Source organism: Corylus avellana, chromosome ca3 (genome assembly GCF_901000735.1).
Source record: "Corylus avellana chromosome ca3, CavTom2PMs-1.0".
NCBI classification, from domain to species: domain Eukaryota; kingdom Viridiplantae; phylum Streptophyta; class Magnoliopsida; order Fagales; family Betulaceae; genus Corylus; species Corylus avellana.
In genome coordinates, this window is record NC_081543.1 from 33860276 (window position 1) to 33874239 (window position 13964).

General features: G+C 38.2%; 1 pseudogene; it reads left to right on the plus strand.

The window, feature by feature from the left end:
• Positions 1-2876: 2876 nt before the first annotated feature.
• On the plus strand, positions 2877-13029 carry LOC132176433 (E3 SUMO-protein ligase MMS21-like; annotated as a pseudogene).
• The last annotated feature ends 935 nt before the right edge of the window (positions 13030-13964 follow it).

Sequence of the window (13964 nt, forward strand, 5' to 3'; positions counted from 1 at the left end):
GGAAAACCAGAACCGGGTATATATATATTAAACCGGTTAAAAAAACAATTTTCTTAAAAAATCGGTTACCGGATCGGGTACAAACCAGAACGTACCTATAACCGGGACCCGGTTCCCAATTGCCCAAAACCAAGAACCGTAGTATCCCAGTTTTGGCCAAAAATCGGGACCTGGGAACCGGGAACGGGTTCACACCCCTACTTAAAAGAGAAATAGGATTTTTGAACCCTTAAAAGTGCTTTTAATTTTTTTTACCAAACGAGTATTTTTTTCTTCAAATGAACTTTTTGAGTGTTAAACACACTTTTAAGCTCTTCAAACGCATGAAATGAGATTTTTGTCAAAGGGAACTTAAATGCAAGGGAGATACGTGAAATTGCTGTGTAGAAACTGCCGTATCAACATCTCATAGAAATTGCCGTATCAACATTTCATGCACTAATTCTGTGGACCGGATTGCCTTATGGTCGGTAAAAATTGAGGCTCCAAAACAGGCCCTAAATGAAAGGAGATTTTTGTCAAAGGGAGCTTAAATGCAAGGGAGATATGCGAGATTGCCGTGTAGAAACTGCGGTATCAACATCTCATAGAAATTGCCGTATCAACATTTCATGGAAATTGCCATATAGAAACTACGGTACCAACATCTCATACTCATAGAAATTGTCGTAAAAACATGCGCTAATTCTGCGGACCGGATGACCTTTGGATCGGGATCCCCGGCAATGCATGGGAATTGCCCATCAAAAATGGTTGAAATCCTAGCCATTAAATTTCATCAAATGGTCTATATACTGCCACATGTCCATTTAATTAAAAAATACTAAAATAATATTTAAGTTTTTTTAAAAAAATATAAAACAAAATAATAATAAAAAAAAAATTATAAAAAAAGTATGGGGTGGCCGGCCACCCACAGGGTGTCGGCCACCCCATGAGGGGTGGCCAAAACCACCCCAGTGCCCGATTGGGGGTGTGGGAGCCACCCCAATGAGGGTGGCTCGACCACCCACAGGGAATAAATCGAAAAAAGAAATTTACTGGATTTGGACCTGGGTGGTGGCGAACCGCACCCCACAGGGGCCACAGAAGTGGCCGGGCACCCCGAGGATGTTGGGGGTGGTAGGAAGCCACTTACAGCACAGCCTGAGGGGTGGTTGACCACCCGCAGATAGAAAAAAAAAAAGGGTTTGGCCCACAGGGATGGCGAACCACCCTAAGGCTATATTCCTACCCAAGGCCCAGGCAAAAAAAAAAAAAAAAAAAAAAAAAAGGTTTGGCACAGAAGTTGGTGAACTCCTGTACGTGAGCCACCACCCCTGACCAGGCCATTGGCCACCCGTGTGTCTTAGATGGGGTTAGGGGTGGCCGACACCCATGCACATAATTTTTTATTTTTTTATAATTTTATTTTATATTTTCTTTTAAAACTTAAATAATATTTTAGTATTTTTTAATTAAAGGGACATGTGGCAAACTGGAGGCCATTGGATGAAATTCAATGGCTAGGATTTCAACCATTTTTGATGGGCAATTCCCCATGCATTGCCGGGAATCCCGATCCATGACCTTTACCTTTTGGTCGGTGAAAATTGAGGGTCCATTTGTTGTTGGAAAATATTTATAGAGAAAAATATTTTTCATGAAAAATTATTTATTTGAAAATATTTTTCAGCGATTGGCACCTCCAGAAAATCACAATTATATGTATATATATATATATATGAAAAATGATATTTAATAGACTTTCATATAACTGTTATACAACTATAATAATGTAGTAGTGAAAATCAGCCAATGATTTTTATTTTTTACAAACTCTTGTTGATCTAAATGTTGATTTTCACTGCTACATCATCATAGTTGTATGGCAATCGTATGAGAATTGATATATATATATTAAGATAATGTACTGGCTAAGTCTCGGGTCCAAGCGAGGTCCTGATTAGGTCTCGATGAGTCCCAACTAGCTCCCAGCGAAGTTTAGACAGTGGCTCGGCAGGGTCCCGATGAAGTCTCGGCGGTTTCCTGACCAACTCCTGACGATGTCCTCACTAAGTTTCGAAGAAGTCCCAAGGGGTCCTGAACGAGTCTCGATGGTGTCTAGACCGGATCCTAGCAAAATCAATGCGGTGGCCTGACGGGGTCTCTGTGATTTCATGCAGGGTGCAGACCAAGTCTCGGCAATATTTTGACCGAGTCACGACAGGTCCCAACCGAGTCTCGATGGGGTCTCAATAGTGGCCTCGTGAAGTCCTTTGAAGGTCCCGGCGATGTTCCGACTCAATCCATCGATTTGAAAATCAGGTGTTCAAATTCATAAAATAGTTTACGGTTTCCATTTTTTGATAATCATTTTACGAAAATTAAACATGCTTGTTCGATCAAATTGAAAATATTTTTCGTCGCACCAAGCACTCAAAATTACAAAAAATATCTCTTAAAAAATATCTTACACGAACCATAATATTAACACAATAACTTCCCAACTAGCAATATAACTCTTAAAAAAGATCAGAAACCACATAGAATAACACAATTCTAGACAAACCATCTTGCTATTTCCAAAACCTGACTTTAAACCGATCGATAACTTCTTCCAAATAAGAACTCATTAAAATCTGAAAATTTTCCCAACTCGAGTCTCTGGTAGGAAACATAGTAGTGCTATCAAACGTGCTCTAATTCTCTTTATCAAACTTTGCAAAAATAAAAAATAAAAATTATCGGCCTAAAAAATAAATAATAATAATGATAATAAAATGAAAGTTGCTCTATTTTTAACTTTGGTTTAATGAAATTCTTATTCATCAAAAATAATAATGATAATAATAAAAGACAAATGCTAAATCGGTGCGTCGTTGGTGGGAAAACTTTTCCCTCTTGTCTCACTCTCCGTCCAAAATGATCACGAATCAAACACGGTTCTCAGAACCCAAAACCCAAGTGACTAACGATGGCCTCCACTTCGGCTTCGCGGTCCACAGGCGTCACCGGAAGAATCCAAACTGCAGCTTCGACACTGTACTCCGACAATCAGTCCCTCATCGCTGTAAATTTCCTTCCTGTGTTTTACCATTTTAGAAGTACTTTTTGGTGATTTTGGGAATCGAATTTGTTTCCATCTTTTAGTTTTGGAAAGAAATTCAAGTTCTTTGAAAATGGTGGCCAAGCAGTGCCTGGTACCCCTGAAGGCGCTTTTGGTTCAGCATTTTTGGAAGCGGTTTTGCTATAATTGCTTTATGTAATTAAATTTAAACCGTAAGGTAGTCTATACTTTGATTTCGAAAGAAGTTCGCGTTGTTTTCTGAAAGTGAACACAATGGGATGCTTTTGCTTTTAAAGCAAGATAAGTGCTTTCTAAAGTTGATAAATGCTAAAACTCAGTGCTGACTGATCCTATATTATTGTCGAAAGCTGCTGTTTGATTTCCCTATTGAAATTACTTTTTTTTTTTTGCTGAATATAATATGATTTTTCGCTAATAACTGATTCGAATTCCTACCCAAATGATGCCTAATCATATTGCTTGTCCTATTCATGGTGTTACCACAACTCAAATTTTTTCGATGAATTAGCACAACTCAATTTTGGGTTGTTTGTTTCAGGAATTTCGGAAGGCGTTAAATATGATGAAGGAAATTGAGGTTGATTTGGAGAGAGATAATCAGTCTCAGATGGTATTCTACTATTCTGGACAATGAGCTTTTTTTTCCTCAATAGTATTGTTGTTTATACTTTGTTTGATTGCGAGAGAATATAGAAAAAATTGAAAGGAATTTAAATTTTTGGATATGAATTTCTTTTCAGCATTTGGCAATTCAAAATGATAGAATACTTCCCCAACTGATGAATAGCATTTTTTTTAGGATTAATTCAGTCCCATTAGGGTTGGCTCAAGTGGGAAGGGCCTTACTCTTGGTAGCGTTTCCCATCAAGTCTAAGTTCGAATCTCCTTAGATGTAAACAATTCCTTGGGACAAGCTCGCCGGCAGAGCCGGAGTATTACTCGATTCGTGTGGAGGGAGCACTTTACATGAGTTTGAAGTTTACTCAACCCCAAGGGGTTGGCTCAAGTGGTGGAGGCCTTGGTCTTAAGGTATTGCTCCCTTCAAGGTCCAATGTTCAACACCTCATGGGTGTAAACAATCCTTTGGGGCCACACCCCCTGGTGGGGTGAAAAGCCAGCGATTTAACCAGTTTTATGTAGGAAAATTTTCGAGGGTGTGGTGCATAAGACCGGGGTTTACTCTGCAGGGGTGGGTCCGAAGGTCCCTACCTTGGAGAGGTTCCCCGACATAAAAAAAAAAAAAGTTTACTCGACAGGGGTGGGTACACGAAGTGACACTACCTTTGGGGGGTTCCTCATCATCAAAAAAATTATTAGTGGCTAAGAAAATGTTGGGGAAGGTAAAGAAGTTCAAATATTTTTGGCAGAAGTGGACACTGTTTCCCTCGGGTCCCTTTGAAACAATAGGTGTCGGCCGCCCCAAACCGACCAACCGCATCGGGGCTCCTAAACCACATCAACGCTGACAGTTGTCAGTAGTCAATCAGTTTATCGATATGAGCAGTGTCACCCACCTTGCCACTAGATTTGATGGCAAATTGGTGGTGGGGATGCAAAATCTTGTACCGAACCAATAGATTTGGCAGTTGGGGTGCACGAGCTCACACCTTTCCCTAAGATTTGGTGGTAAGGTGTGAAATCTTGCATCTCATAACAATTAATTACACCATACATGGCCTTGGGCAGAGAGAGGGAGAGGCTAAGAGAGGGAGAACAGGTCAGGAGGGAGACGTGGAGAGACTAGGCAGTACAGTCGGTTGGATTGGGGGGAGTTGATTTTTTTTGGCACTCATCACCTGACAGCCAACCTGACCCGTCAGAAATCCATTTCCTTTCCTGATACGTGGTTCAAAAATCTTATAACCTTTCTTTTTTGACAATGCTGAGAATCCTATATCTTGGAACTTTCTATGTTCGAGTTGGCGAGGCTAAAAAATTTGTGTTTGAAAGAAAAAGGATTAATTTAAATGTTATGGACATGTAAATGACCTCAGCCTCAAAAACCTATATTAATCCCACTGAAACTGAAGCATTATCTCTTGTTTTCTAGTATAATAGCGACCTTTCCTTTATGCCTATGTTGATTTGTTCACTGCCTTTTGGTTGGATTATAGGAGTTATCGCACAATTACTTTACGGTTTATCTTCTTGACGGAAGGTTTCTACTTAAAAATGATTGAAAGCCCCACTTTTTCTAAATTACAGTTTGAAGATGATGGGAAACTCTAGATACTTGGCAATATAGATCAATTAGTAACTGGATGTTGTTGCAGGTGAAAGAGCTTGAAAATGCAGCTGTTGAGTTGCTGGCTACATATGAAGACTGTACACATTTTTCATCAGCAATTCATTCTGTTGGAGATAGGTGCCAGCCTGTAGGAGAGGTGCTTGAACTCGATATTAGGCAAAGTTATTCTCTTTGAATGATTTTGTCTCTATATAAATATTTTATTATCCTCCTTTTCTCTGATTTGTTAATATGATGCTTGAAATGCAGTTAACCAATTTTAAGAAGTTGTTTGAGGATGAGATTGCGAAGCTCAAGGCTAGTTCTCTTCAGTTCCACAAAACCATCCTATAATACGCCAATTTAGAGAAGCTATCTGGGTATGTTTTCTCTCTATTATTTTCTTTGGAGTTTCTTGGGCGTTGGACTATTAAAAGGATAGGCAAGAATTTCAAATTTTTACTACTAGATTTTTTACATTTTTTCTTAGTTTTTTTCTATTTTAAAATTATGTGTTGAAGTGTTTTCTACCTTTTTTTTCTTTTTTTTTTTTTTTTTTTTTTAATCTAATACATTTTTACTGTATTACTAATGCTCATCATGTGGGACAAACACATTACAACATCGAGACTACCCCTCTTGGTCTAGAATTGTCATGCTTCTCATTTCTTCTGATTGGGAGATTCACTTTTCACTCGTTGTTCAGAGCAGGTTACCTAGACGTTTTTCAGATCATTTCCCTATGCTTCTTGATTGTGGTGATTTTCATAGTGTAAAAGTTACTTTAAATTTGAAAACGTGTGGTTGAAAATGGATGGATTTGTTGAGAAGGTGAGACTCTTAATATTCTCAAGGATGTCCTAGTTTTGTCTTAGCTCAGAAGTTAAAAGCTTCGAAAGCCGACTTAAAGAAGTGGAATGATTTGGAGTTTGGTAATGTTGAATAGAGAAAAAGGGCTTTTCTTGATGAGCTACAAGGCCTTGATGTTGCTGAGAAGCAGATGCCTCTGTTTGGGTGAAGAGCAATTGAGGAAGGATGTGGTTACAATAGAGTTGGAAAATACTACTCTTTTGAAGGAGATGTGTTGGAGGTAAAAGTTGAGGGTGTTATGGCTAAAAGAGGGGGACAAAAATACCCAGTTCTTCCATTAGATTGCTAATTCTAGTAGAAGTTGCAACTCTATAGAGAATTTGATTATCAATGGTGTTACCTCCTCCAATCCGCCTGATATTAAAGCTCATATAATTCATTTTTACTTTCAGCTCTACTCCGAGAATGAGCATTGGCGCACAGATGTGAATGGTCTCCCATTTCAATCTATTTGTGAGGAGGCAATTTGGTTGGAACAAGCTTTCAAGGAAAGGGGGGTTTTTGAGGTAATGGAAGACATAAATGAGGATAAGGCTCCGGGTCCAGATGGTTTTCCTATGGCTTTCATCCAATCCTGTTGGGATCTTTTCAGAAAAGAGGTCATGGAAGTCTTTCTTGTGTTTCATCAGCAGAGTAAATTTGAGAAAAGTCTGAATGCCACTTCATCACTAAATTATTGCGAAGGTCTTAGCAAATAGAATGAAAAATATTTTGGAGAATATCATTTCAAATACTCAGAATGCTTTTATTAGAGGGCGTTAGATCTTAGACTTTGTTTTCATCGCTAATGAATGCCTAGATAGCCGTCTTAAATTAGATGAGCCAAGGGTTTTGTTTAAATTGGACCTAAAGAACGCTTATGATCATGTTAGTTGGGATTTTCTCCTTTACTTGCTAAGGAGATGTGGTTATAGGGAGAGGTGGCAGAAGTGGATTGCACATTGCATATCTATAATTCAGTTCTCTATCCTAATTAATGGTACGCGAAGTGGTTTTTTCAATAGCTCTCAGGATCTAAGGCAAGGGTCTCTCCCTTTCTTTTTGTGATTGTTATAGCTTTGAGCTTTTGAGTCGTATGATGTCGGCTGCTATGAATGGGGGCTTTATTTCTGGTTTTTTAATGGGGGGCTAGGAGTGATGATCTTGTCTTTGTACCCCATCTCTTTTTTGCTGGTGATACTCTTATTTTCTGTGGGACTACTCCAAACCAGTTTTGATACTTGAGATGTGTCATTGTTTGTTTTGAATCCGCCTTTGGGTTGAAGATTAAGTTGGCTAAATCGGAGTTGGTTCTTGTGGGTAACATGCCAAATGTGATTGGGTTGGCTCATATTCTAAGTTGTAGGGTTTCTTCCTTGCCTATGAAATATTTGGGCCTTCTTTTGAGTGCTCTGTTTAAGGCTAAGTCTATCTGGGACTATATCATTGAGAAAATGGAGAGAAAATTAGCTGGATGAAAATACTTGTCTAACAGTACTTGCAGCAGCTTCTTAAATCCCATTCCATTCTCTAAATATAGGGAAAATTCCTAAAAAAATCCCCTTGAAACAGACTCCCTCAGTGTTTCCTAAATCAAGGGAGCATCAAGGAAACAAAAGTGCTTTCCTTAACATTATTTTAATATAAAAAGACTCTCTTTCCTTCACATTGATTTGTAAGAATATACAAATGACTTTATCTTTCCTCTCCCTTTCCCCTTGCATTTATTTGATAGAATATTTAAATAGTATAGGGAAAGGATAAGGGAAGCTATTGTGGAGTTTATTTGAATAAGGAAACAAAAAGTAATTTGGTTCCCTAAATTTAAGGAAAATCTAAGGAAAGTTGTTGCTAGTGTTCTAAGGTTGGCTGAGTAACGTTGATTTAGAGCACTTTGTCCAACCTTCCTACCTATTTCCTCTCCCTTTTCCCTATCCCAGTTAGTGTCGCTAAGCTGTTAGAAAAATAACAGAGGGATTTTTTGTGGAGTGGTTTGGATGGTGAGACTAAATTCCATCTTGTTAATTGGAAGAAGTTTTGCACTCCTATCCAGTTTAGAGGGTTAGGGATCAAGAGCTTGACTACATTCAATTTAGGCAAGTGGTTATGGTGGTTTGCTGTGGAGAAAGAGGTTTTTTGGTGTCAGATTGTGGATAAAAAGTATGGGAGTTTGGTAGGGAGATGGTGTATTAAGGGGTTCACTGGAACTTATGGGGTAAGTCTTTGGAAACACATTAGCAGGGGGTGGGTTGTTTTCTATAATTTTAGTGTGTGGAAGTAGGTGATGGCTCTCGAATTAGGTTCTGACATGAATAATGGCGTGGAGATCGTCCTTTGAAGGATTCTTTTCAGAGTTATTTTAGTCTTGCAAGGAATAGGGATGCAGTGGTGGCTGACCTTAGGAGTGTTAGCAATGATACGACTCATTGGGACATTAATTTCACCAGACTTGTGCGTGATTGGGAGGTGGACTTCATCTCCTCTTTCTTCAATGTTTTGTATTCCACTAGATTGGGTTGGGAGGGTGATGATAGACTATGTTGGATGCCCTAAAAAAAATCTTTTGAGGTCAAATATTTTTATAAGGTTCTTCTTCCTAACATTGACTCCCATTTTCGTTGGAAGACCATTTGGGGGACTAAGGCTCCTTTGAGGTTGGCTTTCTTTACTTGGACAGCTTCCCTTGAGAAAATTCTCACTTTGGATAATCTCTGCAAGCATCACATCATAGTGATAGATTAGTGTTGTATGTGTAAAAAGAGTGGGGAAACTTCAGATTATCTTCTTCATTGTGATGTCCTGAGAGAGCTGTCGAATATGGTTTTTTTTTTTTTTTTTTCAGATGTTTGGGGTAGAGTGGGTTATGCCTAGACGATGGTGGATCTTTTGATGTGTTGGAATTGGGGGGTCAGCCAGAATGACATCATTATTGTTTTGAATGCAATTCCTTCCTTTTTATTGTGGTGCATTTGGAGAGAAAGGAATGCTCAAATCTTCAATGATCAAGAATGAATGAGCTTGGATCAACGGACTTGTTTTCTTAGAGCCTTTTTTGAGTGGATCTTTGCTACCGCCTTACTCCGTGTCTCTAGCTATACATGTTTTTGTTCTCTTTTTTATTTTTCTTGATTTGCTGGGTGTTTTCTTTTGTATAGTTCCTGAGTATTTGGGTTGTGCTCCTTGTGCTTTTAATGAATTTCCTTTGCTTCCAAAAAAAATTCACAAGGAATTGTGATTTAGATTTTCTGTGATTAATCTCATTAACACACCTAAATCACAAGAATGTAACTTAAGAACTGTATTCATCAAATGAATATGCAATGCCCAATGTTTTTATTAATCTTGGAAAATAAATAACTTTATTAATTATTAAAATATCATACAAAAATTGGGTCTTAGGGTACTATCCCTAACATGAAGGTTTGGATTGTTTATTCTTTTATTGTCATCTGTTTCCTACCCATCTAGTTTTATCTGATAAGTTACTTTACTTAGGACCATAAATGAGGCCTCTTTAGGCTGAAAAGATAATTGGCATGCAAAATAAGGAAAGTTTCTGCATTGTATAAAATACTTTAAAGAGTTTTTAAGGGCTATAAAAGAATATTTCAACCATATAGAGAAGTAAATTTTGACAGAAATTCAGAAGTGGTAGATTTTGTAGGGATTAGTTTGAGAATTTTTGGGAAGGTGGACTGTCGTCAAAAATCATTGTGCAATATAGACAGGCTAATGAAGGTTGCATGAAGAGGATGTTGCTTACTTTTCCGTAGTGCTGATTGTGAATGGAAGTTGATGTAGCAAGGGTTACCATGCGGCATAGACTGTCAAGAAGAATGATAGGATTTGATATGTGTGTACCATGGGCTTTGGAGATGACAAATCCTTTAGGCCTGGACTCTTTATTTTTGTGAAGGCTTTCGTTAACTCATTAAATGATCAAACAATATGTCACAATTTGATTTTCTCAGGACTTGGTATGAAACTGCTTATGTTCGTATTAGATGGGTTTGACTAAGACATAATTAGGATTTCATACTATGGTACTTTGGTGGAAACAATGGCAGAATGTGTTCATGGCTGGTCTCTGAGAAGTGGCTGACTTGGAATAGTGTCTTGGTGAGGAAGGGACTATGTATATGATGGGTGAATAAAAAATGTTGGATTGTTAATCATTTCGCACAAGAAAGTGATATCTGGGACGTCAAATTCCCTGTTTTTCTCCTGAAGCTTAATTTGTAATCAGACATAAGACATACGGTTCATTTTGTGGCTTTAATAGATGCATAATTGAGCTTCATAAGGAAATTGTCATGCAGATTGTCTTAGATACTGGAACCTACTCTAATGCTCTTGAGTAGGAGTTGGTGAAGAAGAGGAGACATCTGTTTTTGGAGTCTCTATGTTTCCACTCCTCTTATCCTAGAGGACAATTGGGAAGCTAGATAATTTCGCATAGGTAAAGAAAGTGAGGAGGAAAAATAATTAAGATGGATTAGTTACAATTAAAACAGGGGTGTCCTCAATGAAAAATATTAGAAGAAAGATTTTGACCTAGCACATGATCTTTTTCTGTTTGCACATAGCTGCGAGCCTGCACTTCATGCTATGTCTATCTGGAGAATAGAATAGTTTTATTTGTGGTTTTCAAGCAAAGTTCAAGTCAGCAATTGAAGTGTCTGAGTTTGGTCTTGACCTGGGAAAGTAAATCTTTGCAAATGAGCAAAGAAGGTTAGTTTTGTGATGGAATTGCTGGCAATCTTAAAGGCCGTTGAGCAGAGAACAAGAAGCCAATTAGCCAACATTCTCATCATTTATTGAGAAATATGTTACAGTAATCTGTCTTTGCAACAAAATACTCTCTCTTTCTGTCTCTCTCTCTCGAACACACATAACAGATGCGTTGTTTGCCTCTCGACTATGCCTTCTGTCATATCCTATCTGGTGCTGTCATTTTTTACTATCACTTTCCATATTTGTTGGTGATATGTTATTTGTTATTTTGGGCAATTAGTTGCGCTTTTCAGTGTTAATTAGGTGCTGCTCTCACTATTTTCCTGCAGAATGTTCATCATGCAGGAGAGCCAATGCCAGGTGAAGACCAGGATGACATTGTAATGACTAGTACCCAGTGCACCCTTTTGAATATCACCTGCCCATTGAGTGGAAAGCCTGTTGTGGATCTGGCAGAACCAGTTCGCAGGTACTCTGTGATCAGTTAAAAGTTTTCCTGTTTTCTTATTCCAGAAACAGTTTTTCCTCTCCCTCTCATTATCTTTGTGACTAGCAAGTAGGAGATGGATGAATATGAATAAGAAAAACAAATTGAGGCATTGGAGTTATCTTCCACCTTCGTTGGCTACCATAATTGATGATAGATTTATTAGCAATAATGCTTCACAATTTGACTGGGGATTGGTAACTGACAAGTGCACCAAGTGACCACCAAGCAAACCAGTGAGGACAAAAGGCTATTACCTAGGTCGTCTCGGCTTTTGTCAATTATGGCTCTCTTAACACATTTTCTGATATGGAGACTTTTTCTGGTCATGTCAGATTTCTTTCAACCCATGCAATCCATTAGAGTTCTGAACAGCTGTTATTTCATTATCTTTATTGGACACTAACATTTTGATATTTAAAATATCATAGAGTTATTGTCACCAAATCGTGTTGACACATTCCCTTCCCCTTGCTTGCTTCCATTCATCTATTTGATTTGTGCATGTCTTTCTCGGTCAACCGTGGAAAAGCTTCTCAATTGCGCTGATTTTTCGTTTAAGCTGTATTAAGAGGCCTCTGTAGGCTCTCACTACTATAGGTCCCGGAAAATGAGATAACATTGACCTTTAGAGACCTCTGTCAACAAAGGTACTCTCTTGCTGTATTCAATCCCCTTGAGCTGCTAGCATGTGTGTTGCTTCTTTTGTTTACCATATCCCATGTGGTTGAAGGTGAAAAAATCGAAATCATGATGGTGGGCATTATAATGGACCATAGGAAGTCACACGGGAACTGGACCGTTGATTGTAGGGTAGGTGTCATTCCAAAGACCAGTGGTTATTCTACACAATTATTTCTAACCTATAATTTTTAGCCCTTACAGATTTTCTTGCTGGTAAGCGTTTTTAATGATTTTCTTGCTTGAAGAGAAGTGATAGTTCATAACAACCTGAGGGGACAGAGCATGTATACCGTATTTGGCCACGGCTGATGTGTAGAATTCAGTATCCTGGCCCGTACATTGAAAAGTTATAGGGAGCGAAAGATCTGCTAAAAGTCATACTGATTTTAATCATATCTGCCTCCCACAGATAAACTAAAGCAAACATTGACACGTACAACTTGTTTTATGTTTTTACAATGTCCTATGTATTTCTTCCCCTGATGCAGTGTGGAATGCAAGCATGTCTATGAAAAGAATGCAATCATGCTCTACATACGGTCCAAGAATGCACGAGCTAAATGCCCTGTAGCAGGTACATAGTCTCTGTGCTGTGAACTTTTACTTTCCTGCATTTGCCTTACCCTTGACCATTTTTCTCTTGTCAGGTTGCCCCAAGATGTTGCAGGCGCAAAAAGTGCTGTGTGACCCATTGTTGCTTATTGAAATCGACGAGATGCGCACAATGAGTAAACAAACTGCTAGGACTGACGTGATAGAAGATTGTACGGAGATTGATGAAGAAGAGTGCTGAAAATGTCTAATTCTAGGTTTCAGGGTTTTGAGGATAACTACGACAAAACCTAACTGAATATACGTATAGTCCGATGCATGTTTCCACATATACTTTCATCTTGCATTTGTATTGTTGTTTTGTGATTGTGATAAGAAAACATGTTGCAATACATCGTGTCCTAATGTCTGTACTTCTTGAATATATCTCCCACAATGTGTTTCTAGTTTGTAATGCTTTCATGCTCCTAATGCGTTTGATGGATTGTGATTTTTTTTTTTTTTTTAAATTGTATTTGCAAATTGCTATTCGTCTGAGTTATCCCATGGTTTCACATGTTTGAGGTTTGACGCATGGACGTGTATTTGGTGGGCAACCATGTGAGGGAGTTGGGCTAGCTCTTCAGTCAAATTGACCAACTCGCTAGTTGAAGCTATGACCTAAAACCTCATACATTCCAACCCTTTTGACTTAAGGACTGTTGTTTATAGACATTTCCTAAAAAGGAAAACTAGTGAACAAAATATTGTGTCTGATGTTGCTTATCATGTCTGTATTGAAATAGTCGGTGATTATATCATTGCGGAAATAGACGATCACTAACGGAAAATGATGCAACTAGTGCTAAGTTTTAGGACGAGTGTTTGGATGAGGGTATCTAGGCTCTATTATGGATAAGATTTGGCTTTTGACTTGATGTGTTTGTCAACTTTTCTCGTGATGTGTATTTGGCTTACCTTCTTATTAAATTAAGGTCATAATAGTGTTGGTAATTCTGATATGTTTGCGTGTATCGATTCATTCTCTCCATCTTATGCTCTCACCAGTCACCAGTATGAAATTGGTACATGTCATGAACAAACTTGCTTGAGTGACTATTAAATGAGTATCTCATCTGGGTACGATCCACTCTTTGGTTTCTCTTATTGTGGTGTCCTTCTCAAGGGGAGTGCTTTTCATTTGCATTTGCGTTGATACATATTGTTTTTGGATTATCTTGGATGTATCTTTCGCTTTGTAATTGAAGACAAAAATGGGAAGAATTTTGGGGGACATTTCATTTTAATGTTAGAATGAATTTTTTTCTCATGAATTGTTCATTTTAATGTTGTCTAATTGTAGGTGTTTGCATTTTTCAAGA